Here is a 15,516-nt window from a genome sequence, read left to right on the forward strand (position 1 = left end):
AATTCCAAACTTCCACTCATTGCCACTGGCATTCGGCCCATCTGCTTACTAATAACCTAGAGGTGCACTTGGCGAGTTTTGCATTTACTCTTCTCCCTTCTGCACTGAATTCTTTCTGACCCAACAGCAAACTCAGAAGTCATATCTTGATCTCCTCTCCCAGGATCAAGGCTGTCATTAGATTTATTCTTTAACACAAACAAACCAAACAAATTTAATCCTCCCCGTATTGCCTTACCTCCTTAACTGTGGCAGGTGGGCCCCTGTATGCAAATACAGACTGTTAGAACAGCCATGTCCTGCACAATCATATAGGTAGCCTAGACCTCAGGCTGCTACTGCATGGGATTTTTCACTCCAGGGTGCAGAGAAAAACCCGCTGGCAGTGACAGATACTATGTCACAGCCTGTTTTCTACCAAACAAAAGATGACAGGCAATGCAAACTGTTTTTCAGATGACAAGTTCCCGTCAAATGTGTTGCTCTAATTCTGCACCCTTCCTGCCCTTTTGCCTCCAGAAACAATTATGCAAAAGAACATATAACAGGTCAGGATCCCCCCAAACTCGATATGATCACAGTTGTAATCCTCTGGACAACTGTCAGTTCTTGCAACAGTTGGATGCTATCTCTAGTACCACACAATCTATAAGCAAGCCTTGTGCTGATAAGCCAAAGAACTGATTTAATAACAGTCTTGAGCACTAGAAGGAACTAAGAGGAAGAAGTGTGAACAATGTATATCAGCATTAAGTAATAAAAATTCCAAGATGCAAGGATGATATTTAGGGAATCCCTGTACTGATTTAAATACTAGTAACTAGAAATCATAGGCTTAACCCTCCGAAAACCTTTATGGGTGTGAAGGGACAGACTATTTGAGTAAGTAAGAATTGGAAGGAGATGTAATCATGGGTTTGCAGAATAATTACTTAGTTTAAATGTTAAGTATTTACATTATACTGTATATGTGTGATCACAGAATGCACACAACTATATTTAAACTTAAAAAATAATTCCAAAGTAACACATTTTCTGGTATACCAGTTCTCCTCCCTACTTTTATAATATTAGGGTTAAATAGTTACCAGAATTGTGCTAATTCTATTCAAAGTGTATTTTAATAATGAGAACAGGGATTAAAGAAAAAAAAAAAATAATGATTTTGAAGCGGGCTCTCCAAATTTTACTAGTTTTTAAAGTTAGGCTTGCTTAGTAAGCTTTCTTCCCCCTCTCCCAACTTCCTCAATTATCGGCAATTAAAATTGGTAGCAATCCTATGCATGCACAGGGAAGGGGATATGATCGACCAATAGATGTAAATACGAACTGAGTAACACACAAACGCTTGGATGCTTGTTGTAGGTGGGTTTTTCTTTTCCAGGGATTTATTAGAGCAGGTCAGTAAAAAGCCACTGAGGAAACCCAAGCTCATTCTGTACTGAAGATGGTTTCATTGCTGCTGCCATTCCACTAGGGCACTCTTGGAAAACTCTCCGGAAACTGTACAGACTATGGGACCTCTGCCTACAGTGCTTGTGAAGACACCATGAAGAAGAAAGCCCTAGCCAACACCACTGGTGAGGACCAATGTACATACACACTGTTTAGGGCTGGGATAACTCACACCACTGTCGTCATGTAAGACCCCACACTGCTAATCTGCCACCATCAGAATTTATACAACTCGGCCTGCAACTTCTTTGCACCCTTGGTGACCACAAGACACAAAATACAATCATTATTTTTCATTAATTTTCCAGTTCAGAGTGTCCTAAATATTGAGAGGGTTGGGCCACAGATCAGCAGTGTAGGGTCTTATGGCATGATGACAATGGTGTGAGTTGTGTGTCTGTCAGCATGGCAGAGGGACACGTGAGGGCAAGCAAAGGCACAAGACTTGTCTTGAAGGATTGTCTTGGGTAAAGGGAGTCAGTCTGGCTGGAGCGGATCCAAGGGTGAACAATCCTGTCTGCTGTTGTGCTCTGCTTCCTGGGGGTGAGCTTCAGGAGAAAGCCTGGGTGAGAACTGGCACAAATACAGTGAGAGTGGTCAGAGGCCCCAGCAGGGGACAGAGAATGAGCCAGGCAGCTGATACGCATCACACGTGAAGTTCATGCACGCGGGTTTTACTCAAAACATCTTTCGCTTCATGAGTGATTGAAAAAAAGGGCTGTAGTTTCCAGTGATGATCAGGATTGTTTCCACTCAAAACCTGGTCCTTCATTGTTAACACTGTGTCAACATTAACTCCTTTTTCTCCTTCAGAAGGTTAACAAACTGTTATAAACATCTTACTACTTATCTATATTACTTCAGGGTTTTGGGTTTTAAGTTTTTAAATTGAGCCCACAAGAAGGGTTAGTTGCTTGACAATTCTGTAATTAACAGTTGTGACTAGAAACCTCTCTACCCATGTGAATCCAAGATAGATCACATTTTGTTGTAAACTCTAAGTTGCCTTCACAGCACAACACAGAGAGTCAGGAACAAACTGGTTAATAACAGTTTTTATTTACAGCACATGACCAAGGATACTAGATTAAAAACAGCAAAGTGGGCAAATTTTAAAGAATATTAAATCCTCTGTTTGCAATAAACTGCAAGTATGTTCTTGACCCAGGCTGTTGAGGAAACTCTGAGAGGTTTTGGCAATAAAACAAACTAGAACAGGTTGGAGGGAGGTGCACCTATCCACAGCTCTGCTTTAGATCCCCCAGTCAGTACTAGAGATTGGTATATGCCCAGCAGGAGGAGGGTAAGACAACTGCAGATCTAGAGACACAGCAAAGAAGAAAAGTGATTTTCAGTTCACTATTTACAACCCACTGATTAGTTGACTGTCTGTTCTTGTTCATAGCTATTTATCACCAGTATTTAATTCACAAAAAGCCTGTCAGTATACCAACACCTTTTCTCAAAGCAGGAAACTTAAAATAAGCACTTGAGACTTTCAAGATTTATTCCAGCAAATTCAAGACGTGAACAGTAATTGAAAAAAATACCCTATCAGAAGACACCATTCACACTTTCATGAACTGCAGCCAGATATTCCATATCATCCAGAACTGAAGAACCCAAAACCCCTCTGTCATATGAAAGATATGAAAGAAGCTTCAATGATCAGTGAAAACCTCTGCCTGAAAACAGTTTAGTTTTTTCAGTATGAACTGATACACTATCTGCCACATTGATTCTGGTAATATTTGCAATTTCACCACAAGTACAGGAAAAAACCACCTCAGATCTGTGTTTTCTTTATCAGACCTTTGGAGTTAGCAACCACTACCAAGACCAGTCTTCCTTTCAGGCTATTCTGAATGAGTGCCAGAGCCCACTGCCAACAGGCACAGGAGATGATCATAGGGAAAACCTATTTTCACCAACAACCCCCCGGAGGTACCATTAAATCAATTCCTCCATCCTTAATTATTAAAGGACTTTCAAAATAGAACAAACTCCCAGGTATTTCTTGCCTTCACAGCCAAGTTTGGCAGGTTCCCAGACTGTGGCTACATAGATGCTCGTGTCTCTTGCAAAGCCAAAATTTCTGATGGGATACAAAACAGCATAGCTCTCTCTCATTTTCAGATGCAAGAAAAAGGATCACAAGTTCAATGCACTTCACAGCTGGATAGCAGGGGTCTTCTGCACCAGGAGACCTACCCCCACCAGAGCAACACAAGGACATTATCTTGGTAAATCCCAGCTTTTTCCTGAGTGTGCCAAGGGGAGGATTAAGGGGCACAGTGCTGTCCTTCTCAACATCACTGTCACTCTAATTTACCTCTGCTAGATTTGCTTTCAAACAGTAGATTGTAGTGTTACCGCTTCCCTCCAACGCCATTTCACAGAATCACAGAATATATCTGGCTGGAAGAGACCTCAAGGATCATCCAGTCCAGCCTTTGATGCAGCATTGTAGGGTCAACACTAAACCATGTCCCTAAGTACCAGGTCCACACACTGCTTAAACGCCCAAATATTTACATACCTCCCTTCTCTCATTGCTATTCGTGATGCTTGGCAAAACAAATCAAATGTTTTTTGAAGGTCTCTTTCAACCATAAGTTTTGTAACCTGCTCCCACACCAAATAAGGTGCTCTCTGTCCTTCCTTGATGAAGGTCTGCCACAGCCTCCTTAGATCGTCTATTCCTAGCCTCATTTTTTTCCAGCTCCAAGTTTCTGTTCTGAGCTCCAGCTTACAGAGTTTGATTTGATCTTCCTGCACTATTTTGGTTCTTATCTGACAGATCAGTGACCTACTGAAGCTATTTTCCATCCAAAATGAGGACTGAAAAGGAAAGCTTGAGAGGTCTGGATGTTACACCTCTGGTGATTTCAAACAGTGCCACCTACCCAAGTCCCAGAAATCCTCACTCTCCCCAGTCACTTTGCAAAGGCTTTTACTCTCACACGTGTCTCCAAAATACCTAGCTTCCACATACAAAAACTTAATACACTGAAGAACAAATTTCTGACATATTTAAATACCAAGTTACTTCACTGCTAGTAGAAAAAAGCAGCTGTTTTAGTGAGACCCACATAAACAAGGGTTTGAGCTCCCTCTGCAGGCTCTGTGTCTGTAATTAACTAAGAAATTCTTTTCCCACGGCCACGCAGTCATAAACGAATAATGATCATATGCAGAAACAAAAATGTTTTGACAGGATTTGGCAGAGTAATTGAAATTATCATTTATGTTGTTCTTAAATGAGACATTTTGGGAAAATCTGGCCTAGTACAAACAGGTGTACTTCACTGCAATGAAGGAGCACCAGTCACTCCTCTTCAAAAGAGTTCAGCTCATTTTGAGTTAGTGCGACAGTAACTTAAATAAATAAAAACAAAACTACAACAGCTAGTACCTGGACAAAGGGTTAGGAGAAAAGAATGCCATCAAGACAGAATAGGAGAGAGATATATGTAAAAGATTAACTTTTAACTTTAATGAGTGAAGCAGATTATGCTATCCCACCAGACTTACACTGATTTAGTGGTACGGAGTATCTGCAGTGTATGAAGTATAAAACTCACAGAGACTTCTATCCCAAGTATCATCAGATCTGCACACTCAGGAGCTAAATCAGCTCTCAGTTTCACTGGGGCCACTATCTAATGGGATTTCTACAGGATTAGGCCAGAAATGTGGATTTCTTTGACATTTCAAGTCCAGTCATTAAAAAGAAATCTCCTTTCTCAAACTAATAGGGTGTTTTTTTTTTCCCTTTTCACATTAGGGGGAAAAAAAAAATCAGGATTTAGATACAATCTTGGGAAAAGCTATCCAGATTATACAATGATAAGAATAAAAACAGAGGGAAAATGTCTTTCATAAACAAAGCTACAATATAATGTTAAATTAAAATATTTATCTGTGTTTAGTAGTTCTCCACTGATCCAACCTTTCATTGTTTTCAGCCCCAGTCTATTCTGGCTGGGATTTCAGGTGTGAAGCCAACAAGAACAGAATGTAACAATGCAGCAAAGAACTTCTTTTATAGTCACAGACATCAGAAATACCAAATACATAAAAATATTAGACAACACAGGCATATCTAAAAATTCAGCCTGTATCTTTCTCAGTCAAGAGAAAATTTAAGATTTTGATTAGATAGAATTCAGCTATGTCTTGTAGAAGACAGTGTTGTATAGTCACAGTTCTCATTAATCATTTCTAATTGACATTCAGCCAAAATTTTCCCTGATTTCAACTATTTACATGTCATATTACACTCCTTTCCTATTCTTCTATCTTTGAGGTCTGTGCATGCTAATGTTTTTAGATAATTGCCCTATTTTTGTGCTGCAGCCTCGTAGAGGTAAGACTGTATCACACTGTGGGGAGATCTATCATCCCTGTTATGTAGAATTACTCTCTCTCACCATGAAGCTCAGCAGCAGCTGGGACCTTCTTTGTCCAAACTTATTTCTATTTGTTGTGATGAGGTCTATGAAAACTACCTAGTAGCCAAATACTAGCAACGCTTCCTAGTGATCAGTACTGAGACCAATGCTGTTTAAAATCTTTGTCGGCACTCTCAGCACATCCATGGATGCCACCAAACAGTGGAGGGTGGAGGGGATATGGATACACTACAGGGCTGCTATTCAGAGCTCAACAGGCCAGAGGAGCGAGTTGATGGAGAAGCTCACCAAAGTACTGCAATTGAAGAGCCCCATTTTAGAGATGAGGAATCAACAGCATTCAAAGCGTATTTCCAGAATAAGTTCTGAGGAGTCCTGACAGACAAGTTGAACATGCTCTTGCAGCTAAGGCCAGTTTTGTACTGTATTAGCAGGAGTATAGGCACTGCATCAAAGGAAATGGTTCTGTTTGGCACTTGTGGCAGGGCATGTAGAGCACTTGTGCTATTGGCTTCTGTACAGGGCACCAACATACTATGATGAGTCCAGTTGAAAAGCATCTAGGTGCTAAGGGGGCCAGAACACTATGTATGGTGACAGTCTGGGAGTACTGGGTTTGTTAAGCATTCAAAAGAGATGGCTGTGCAAGGATCCCTTTACTGTCCTCAAGAGGAATCAGATGTACACAGCAACATGAGAAAAGGCAATGGACACAAGTTGAAACACAAAAATATCTAATTACATGATAGGAAAATATCATTCACAGTGGTCTAACACTGCAACTGTCTGCCCTCAGAGAGATTCAACCTCCATTAGGATGAATTCTGATAAACTTGATCTAAGTCAGCTGTTCTTTGAGAGGGGCACGGGGCCTCTCTAGAACTCCACCAAAAGCCCATGATTTTGCCCATTAGCAATCCTGGCTAATGGATATCCTTGAGTACTGTAGACATTACTTGAGCCATAGCTTGCGGCCATATGCAATGGCCAGAGGATGTATAAAAACATTTGTAGAAGCTCCCCTTGTGTGCATGAATCACCTCTTGCATTTACTTAGCAATCACAGCAAACTCTGCCAAACTAGGGACATGCCAGGTTTCCCACACATCCTCCAGCACCCACATAAGTCATGCCCCTTCTGTTAGTCATGACAAACTTTCTGCTGTAAGTGCATCAGATGGTTCTGTGCCTGCATGTGGTTGCAATAGGCCATGAAGATCAAATCATTTACATCTAACTTGGGTAGCTTTGCATCAACTTCGGTAATATTGTTCTGGTAACTCCTCCTCATTCTTATGCTGCACCTATCCTAACGCTTTGGAGCAGCTGTTCCAAATTACTTTCAATATGGTTTAAAAAAAAAAAATATTAAGATCTACCTCATCTAAAAATGAAAAACTAACTAAGAGTCAAGCTATACATATATTAAGTCCTTGAATCATCACCAAAAAAAAATATATATGTGTGTTTTTTTTTCATTGAAACCCTTCATGTTTGTTTTGGTTAACCAAGGCTCAGACTTAAATGAAATATTTTACCTGTAGCGAGTCATAGTTACAAATCACATAGTTTTACATTATCGTTACAAATTCATGAACCGTTAGCTACTGACCTGGTGATCTGATACCCTGCTTATAATAGCACCCACATTTTGTAAAGCATTTTTCATCAGCAGGTCACTATCATTATCCCCATTTTTCAACAGATGAAAAAAATGAGGCATAAAATAAGGAACTGATTGGATCAAGGTCATGTAGCAAGATAGCAGCAGAGACAGGAATAAAAACAAGGTGGCCTAAGACCTAGTGCAATGTGCCTCACTGTCATTTCCTCACCCTAGTGTCTCCTTTGTCTGGGTTCCTGCATTTCAATTTACCCTCTCTCAAGTGCATTAACTTACTTTGAGGTAAAAAATATTCTAATTTTCTGGTTGTGTGACTGCTCCCTCTGTTGTGGCCCCTATGAGTACTCAAGATACCTTTCTAGATAGCTAAAATATGAAATAAAAGATATGGCAAATGAGAGACACTCTCTAAGATTAAACTAATGGTGACAGAATCTTTACTTCCTCATCTCTGTACAGATAGTTATCACGTGATGAAAGCTTTTCATACTGTGCTGTTAGTGTTGACAACTCTAACCAATTAGTATCTTCTTTAGACTTCACTAACGTGCTGTTTACTTCTACTCTGAATAATTAATTAAATAAAAGCAGAGATGCCAGAAGGATCTAGAATTCACCGTTTGGTATCTTACCACATGCTTATTTACAGTCCTTTTAATCAGCTTCAGGTTCCAATTTATTTGCAGGTTAGTCTTCACAGAATACTTTGTCATAAGTTGTAACAAAACTGCTGGTTTCTCTCTTTTTTTTTTCACTCATTTTGCTCACCAGATCTGTAATGCTATCAAGAAAATAATTGTATTTGACAGAAGAGATGACAAATGTTTCAAAGCTCCTCGGAATCCTGAGTGTCTCACTTGCAAGTCTAAAGGCAGGACTACACTCTGCAGTTAAATATAACACAAACCATCAGCATTCAAGCTGGCTGCAAAAAGAAGCTCAGAAACTCAGTAGGGCTTTTCAACATTAATACCAAAATGAGCATCTCTGCAAGGACATACAGCTGTGCTATGCAGAAGTATGTGTATGGATCAGTACTAGCTCAGGTAGAGTGAGTATGTACCACATCACTTTCCATTGTACAACACAAACACACTGAAGGCGTCATTCAAAGTTCAGTTCCCACAGGCAAGTTGCAAAACAGCAATTAAGCGCCTAAAATACCAGGTGGCACTGAAGCCTCCAACCATATGAAAGTAATCCAAAGCTTAGCCTCCCTGGATGAAAAGACATCACTTCAGTGCCAGTTGTGCCACTGCATATGCTGAGAGGCACCACTGTGATAGCCCCACACAGTGGAGGCAATCAGTGATTCACAGATTTGTATATAGGACCCTTCAGAGCTGCCAAGTTCACAGGGATTATGCCTAGCAGCCAAGGAAAACTGAGCATTGAGCATGAAGCACAGCAGCGCAGGTACTGTTCTTTAGTTGTTCAATGCCTTCACCAATGGCCTAGATGAAGGGATAGTGTACCCTCAGCAAGTTTGCTGATGACACGAAACTGGGAGGATTGGCTGATACACTGGTAGGCTGTGCAGCCATTCAGTGAGATCTGGACAGACTGGAGAGCTGTGCAAAGTGGAACCTAATTAAGTTTTACAAGGGTACGTGTAGTGTTCTGCACCTGGAATGGAACACCGCCATGCATCAGTACAGATAGGAGTTAACCTGCTGGAAAGCAGCTCCATGGAGAAGGATCTTGGAGTCCTGGTGAACAATAAGTTATCCATGGAACAGCATGTGGCCAACAAGGCCAATAGTATCCTAGGGTGCATTAAGAAGAATGTGGCCAGCAGGTCAAGACAGGTTCTCCTCCCACTCTACTTTGTTGTAGTGAGAACAGTTGTGGGCTCCCCAGTTCAAAAGGGACAGGGATATAAGAGAGAGAGTCCAATGGAGAGCTATGAGGATTTCCTTGGTGGGCTGGCTTAGATGAACATGTTTTGGCAGAGGGGTTGGACTCGATGATCTCGAGGGGTCCCTTCCAACCCCTACCATTCTATGATTCAGAAGAACATCAATAAAAGGAGTGTAAAATGACCAAAAATCTGCAAGTTGTGCAGTTCTGCAAAATTCCATGTTTGATGTAAAATAAAAATTTTACTGAATAGCTATGTAACTACATAGCTCATGGCAGCTCATGCAGCATCTGCTCCTCTATTATGGTTTGATTCAAGCAAGGTATTCAAAGCATGTTCACAACTAATACTTTCCAAGTATTCCCACCAGCTTCTCCACAAATAGTCTGTCCGCTGAAGTTTCTCACAATGTTGAACTAAGGACATACAACACATATCCTCACTTGTAACTGATACATCAAATGCTACTTACTTAAAACTTCCATATCACAGAATCATGGAATTATTCACATTGGAAGGGACTTTAAAGATCATCTAGTTCCAACCCTCCATGGGCAGGGACACCTTCCACTAGACCAGGTTGCCCACCCAAACTGGCTTTGAACACTTCCAGGCTTGGGGCCTTCACAACTTCTCTGGCCAACCTGTTCCAGTGCCTCACCACCCTCATAGTAAAGAATTTCTTCCTAATGTCTAATCTAAATCTAGCTTCTTCCAGTTTTAAGCCATTACCCCTCATCCTGCCACTACATGCATTTGTAAATCATCTCTCTTCAACTATCCTCTAGGTCCCCTTCAAATATAGGAAGGCAGTTCTAAGGTCTCCCTGGAGTTTCCTATTCTCCAGACTGAACAAGCCCAGCTCTCTCATATGTAAGTGTAAACATTGCAGTGAATCTTCATTTTCTCATTTACTCATAAAGGAAAGGCAAATTGCATGTTACAGATCAAGAAGGTGTTATTTTGGAATTCTTCAAACATTTTGCAGTGTTACTGCTTTGCACTGTGGTGAAACCAGGTTTGATTTTTTTAAATTGGTTGATTTTTAAATAGAAAGGAGATGATCAGAAATATCCCATCTATCCCGTGGTAACATTTAGGAATTTTCATTACAAATACCTTCCAGTTGTTTTGAAGTTACTATTTTTAATTACTCATGAAAAATGGAACATCTCCAGGAGAAATTAGAAAAGAGCACTGCAAAGTTCTCAACACCTTAGATGACTCACAAGTGGAGTATCTACATGAGATCCCTGGTGAGACGTAAGAAGGACACCAAACACAATTTCAAGGAAGTAACTCATGCTTCTCTCTTGTCAAGAAATAAACACAATGCTAATTTGTGCCAAAATAGTAAATGGAATATAGATGATGAGATGCATGCTAAAAATAGTACAAACTCAAGTGGAGGAGAATGAGACCAAAAAGACATAACTCAATATTGGTATGTGATTGGAAAAGCCACAGCCAAACATGGAGCAATAAACTGCAGAAAGGCAGAGAAAAGGGCAGCCAAAAGGCAATCCTTTTCTCTATAACAACTGCAATCCTAGACAGTAAAAATATAAATGAACCTAAAAAAAAGGAGAATGCAAAAGGAAAACTAAATTTTATGAAGATGTTTAGATTTTGTCCTGCAGGGAGTAAGAACTGCTCTTGTACAAGACACTGTTCCTAACCCTGCTATTTATGGCCCAAACCTTTTCTGACTACTCCAACTCATCACAGGCACTGGAATGACAAAACCAGATATGTAGGCATTTCTATTCCACCTATATATGCCCTCCTTCAAGTAACAAAGGAAGATACCTGACATATTTTATAAGAAAATGACATTATTTTGACAACAGGAATTCTTTCTTTTTGAAGTTTGATTAACTATAGTAACAGCTGAAAGCCCAGACTGATATCCCTCATCTGAATGCTCATCAGGCTTAGCTCTACCTAATTTCTCAACTCCTCTGGGGCTAGTAAGGATCCATTCATAATCCCAAAGTCACCATTTGCTACCACTTACAGGGACTTGGCAGCTTGATCTATACTAGTAAATCAAACACTGCACAGAAACACTCCTGAGCACTAGACTACGATCACCGACATTTTAAATTGTTAAAATTGCTCTTGAAATGCTTTTCACTCATGCCAGCTAGCGCTCTCCTAGAAAATTTGCAGGCACATTTCAGAAGTGAGACTATTTCAGGAATCATTCCAAATAAGCAGGTGGATCTTGGCACAAATTGTTTTGGAAGCTCAGAGAATCTGCAGTTGCATTTACATTTACCATCAACATTAGTTGTTCTGTACAGTGTGACTCAGAGTCTCTTGGAAGATACAAGAAAGACTGACACTCAGAAAACCTCAGCCAATTAAGTACACAACTGTAAGAGATGACCATTTAAGAAAAGAGCACTGAGTGGAGGATAAGGAATTTAAAAAGTTTCTTATACAGGAAGAGCAAGTAGGGGAACTCTTTCTTGAACCTCTCTGAATGCAGCATATGCTGAAGAGAAGTTTTTAAAGTGGTTTTTTTTTTTTTGAGTCACACTTACTTTCTCTCAATACTCACAATGGAAAACAAATTAGACTGACAGATTCTTGGACCTTCTACTCTGGGTTTTAAGACACGAGGGAAGAGACTATCCCTCTGTGAACTAAGCATACATTGGAATGGATTTTTCATCTATTTTTAACTGTAATTTATCTAATTGCTCTGCATTATGCTACAGCACATCATGTTAAACGGCATTTTTACATGGCTGCGTTACAGTTTCAGACATTTTCTTACATAATCGACGATGACATTCTACTTGCTGTATTCCTCCTGCAAGAACAATGCAAAAATGGCTACAACAATGCAAATGCAGTTTTCATATCATGCCTGCTTAGGATACAGGGATAATAATGTTACTTATTAATGGTTTCTCAGTCAATATGTTATGATGTACTGAATTCTGTGTGTCATGGGGCTCCATTGCTTAGACCTGGCAGTCAGGCAAAATTAGAAGAAATAAAAACTAGGCTAATCGAACATAAATGTGATTCTAAATTTTTATTGACTGCATTTATCCAATGTTATTCAGTCAGGCTGGAACCTCACTGAGAAGAGAAACATGGAAAAGTGAGTGAAAAAGCCATGTCCTTTCCACTGTCAGTGAAAATCAAAAGTTTGGGGAGGGAGTGTTGTTCAAACTCCATTTGCTTTGCATAAGTGACCTCATTTTAAAACGAATTATTACCCCTGAGTGATAACATAGATATGTACATGTAGAACTGTATTTGAGATATGATATATAATTGTCCTGAAGGGTCAAACCCCCAAACATGCCCTAGCCCAGACAACAGCCTAAGCACCTGAGAATGTGCTAACCTGGACAGTTCCTGGGGGTCCAGATGGTCAAGGCAAATGTATAGCATGTGTGATTAACCTTGTAAGCGCCCGTGAATGCGCAAACCTGGACACTTCCTGGGGTCCAGATAAACATGTACCATGTGTAATTAGCATTGTGACACAGCTGTGAACTGTGTGTGCCCCTGGTCATGTTTGGATATGCCCCATCCTATAGGTGCAGTTATCAGGGTTCTGTGTTACCAAAGGGCATTAATCGTTTTGGGACAGTATTTAAACCAGATGAGAAGTTAGGCAACTTGCCCTGTTCTCACCCAGCAAGCAACAAGAGCCAAATGCTGCGGGAGCAGCAGCTGAAGGGCATGCACCTGGGCCTTGTTTTACCACAAAGAGACAAGAGCCAAATGTTACCCAAGTCGCAGATGAAGAACCTGTCCTAACAGGCAACAACTACACCCAGGCCTTGCGCCTGGACCAAGCCAGAAAAGGGAAGAGCTCCAAGAGAACTGAATCCCAGAAGAGGCTACAGCCCGGCAAGGGAGCACACCAGAGAGAGACCCCTTAGCCCTCTCTGAGCCAAAGACTGCTCGAATTAAAGCCACAGCATCTGGGAAGATGCCAGACAGAGGAGCAAGTTGTGAGTACCTGGTTAATCTGCCACGGAATGCCATTTGTGGGAAATACAGCACCTGCATTTCCAATTTGAATCGCTGTATTGGAAATTCTAGATCTGTGCTCAAATCATTTAACTGTCTTCATATGTGGAATGCAATACCCACAACCAAACAGAACCTGTAAATACACTGTGTAAACAAGTTACAGCCGTATTTGAAGATACCACTGCCCATGATATTAAATTATAAAATATAAAAGAATATACATTTTATTACAATAATCATATGGAACACAACAGTATCTTTGTTGGTGAGGTATGAGATGAACCTGGACTGGTCATAATACTGTAGTGATCTTTTTCTTTTTCTTTTTTCTTTTTTTTTCTGCCTCCTAAATGTTACTAGCATTTGATCAAGCATCTTGTTCTAAAAATAACATTCCAATTTCAGTGCTTATTATAAACAACTACAAAATACTCGTGTTCCTGCAGCACTCAAAAGGTTGTGTTTCACTATTGGCTGCATACCTCTCTGATTTACACATTTTAAATAAACAGCCATGTTAACTAGCAATAATCAAACAGTTTCTTCCAAGAAGTAAAGGGGCAAGCTTTCCTGGAACTAGTCCTTTTTAACCTATTATCTCAACAGATACCTCAAGTGGAAGCCTGGAAGAAGATAGCAGAATTAGTTCCTTGTTGTAGCTTCTCTTACTTTTTCCAGAAGATAATCAAGGACAAGGTGGCATGAGATAAATCGCGACAAGTATCATTAGCTCCCAGAATCATCTCCATGACTGATACTGAGCTCCTGCAGGCAGCCCTGGCTTACAATGTGCGACTCCCAGGGAAGATATTTCAACACAAGAAAGAGGCCCCACATCAGGGGAAGAAGGAGCTATGCATATGAATGACTTGAACTCAGTATTTTCAGCTCCTTATTGCTGGGGTAAAGCACCTTACTATACGGATAGCAGACTGTTTCTTGACCTGTCTTTTGCTTTTAGGAGTGTCTGAAAATATGACCACTGTCTCAAAAAGCTTCTATTTACTAACTCTAGAAGAGCTGTGTATTTTTAAAAAATAAATAGGTAGGGAGCTCCCTACATCAATGTAAGTAATTAATTTGCCTGTGCTTGTAATTAACAACATCTGTAGCTGAAGTACTGTATTGGATATGGAACATCAGTGTTCTGTCCACGAGTTTTATTCTGCTGTTGATGCCAACCTCTGTTTTGATACTGCATACCTAGAGATAAGCTCATAATTCCCTTACATATCTCAACAAAAGGTTCTAATCCTCAAAGGGGTGAAATAGTTCCTTACTCCTAAAAATAACATATAAATATGAGTTTAGGAACTTAGCTTTAGACAACTGTCAAGTTGAAAATTTTAATCTTAGTAATGCACTGTCTCAGTTTCTCTAAAAGTAAAACTATAGAGCTTTTTATAAAGTGGTTTTATTTTCTTGGGTAAAATGCTCGGCATCTTCTCTGTGTTCTTGTTACTATTTAAATAGTTGCCATTTTTGCATTTCACAAGGTAAATCTTTATAAGTAACATGAAATAAGACTTATTTCTAAGCAGGGCAACATTATTAATAAAAACAATTCTGCATTTAATATAGAAAATTTCACTAACCAAAAATGCAGAATGCATATGATTATGTTGCAACAGAATTTTGAGAGTATCCATGAAAAATAATTACCTCTTTTATTTTCCACATCCAATTTCCATGCAAGTGACACATGTAAGAATGTGTTATTAACCCTGATGCAAATCCATGAATCTTGTCAATATTTACCAAGGCGTAAAAAAAACAGAGAGCACTGTTGTTACAGTGAAGGATATGGTGCACACACACGATTTCACTAGTTGACCTCAATGCTTTAATACTACTGTATCTTACCAGTAGGCAGCACTGTTACATCTTTTTAGATGTTAGGGATGTTAATGACATACAGTGCCATCTGCAACTTTCTACATAATATCTGACCTTTACATCCATTCAACCCTCATTATTTTTTCTTCACGCAGTGTTTCTATCTCCCAGATTTTAATTTGTAAAAGAAAATAAGAAGACAATCAAAATGCTGGAATGTGTTTTTTTTAATACATCAAAAATGGGAAAATTATATTGGAATGGTATACTGGATTGCATTCATCAATTACCATAACTGTCACTATTTAAAACATGGCAAT

The 15,516-nt window shown here is 39.7% G+C and overlaps 1 protein-coding gene and 1 long non-coding RNA gene across 3 annotated transcripts in view; one reads left to right on the plus strand and one right to left on the minus strand.

Moving 5' to 3' along the window:
- Positions 1-4,288, plus strand: part of LOC137458412 (uncharacterized) — a 6,419-nt gene extending 2,131 nt beyond the window's left edge. The window contains exons 3-4 of the long non-coding RNA XR_010991752.1: positions 1,478-1,580; positions 3,592-4,288. This is a non-coding gene — a long non-coding RNA (uncharacterized lncRNA). The remainder of the gene's footprint in view (positions 1-1,477; positions 1,581-3,591) is intronic.
- FOXP2 (forkhead box P2) overlaps positions 1-15,516 on the minus strand; it is a 434,778-nt gene that overhangs the window by 214,248 nt on the left and 205,014 nt on the right. The window lies entirely within an intron of this gene.

This window comes from Melanerpes formicivorus, unplaced genomic scaffold (assembly GCF_026170545.1).
Source record: "Melanerpes formicivorus ecotype bairdi unplaced genomic scaffold, bMelFor1.0.p_v2 SCAF_3, whole genome shotgun sequence".
In the NCBI taxonomy this organism is placed as follows: domain Eukaryota; kingdom Metazoa; phylum Chordata; class Aves; order Piciformes; family Picidae; genus Melanerpes; species Melanerpes formicivorus.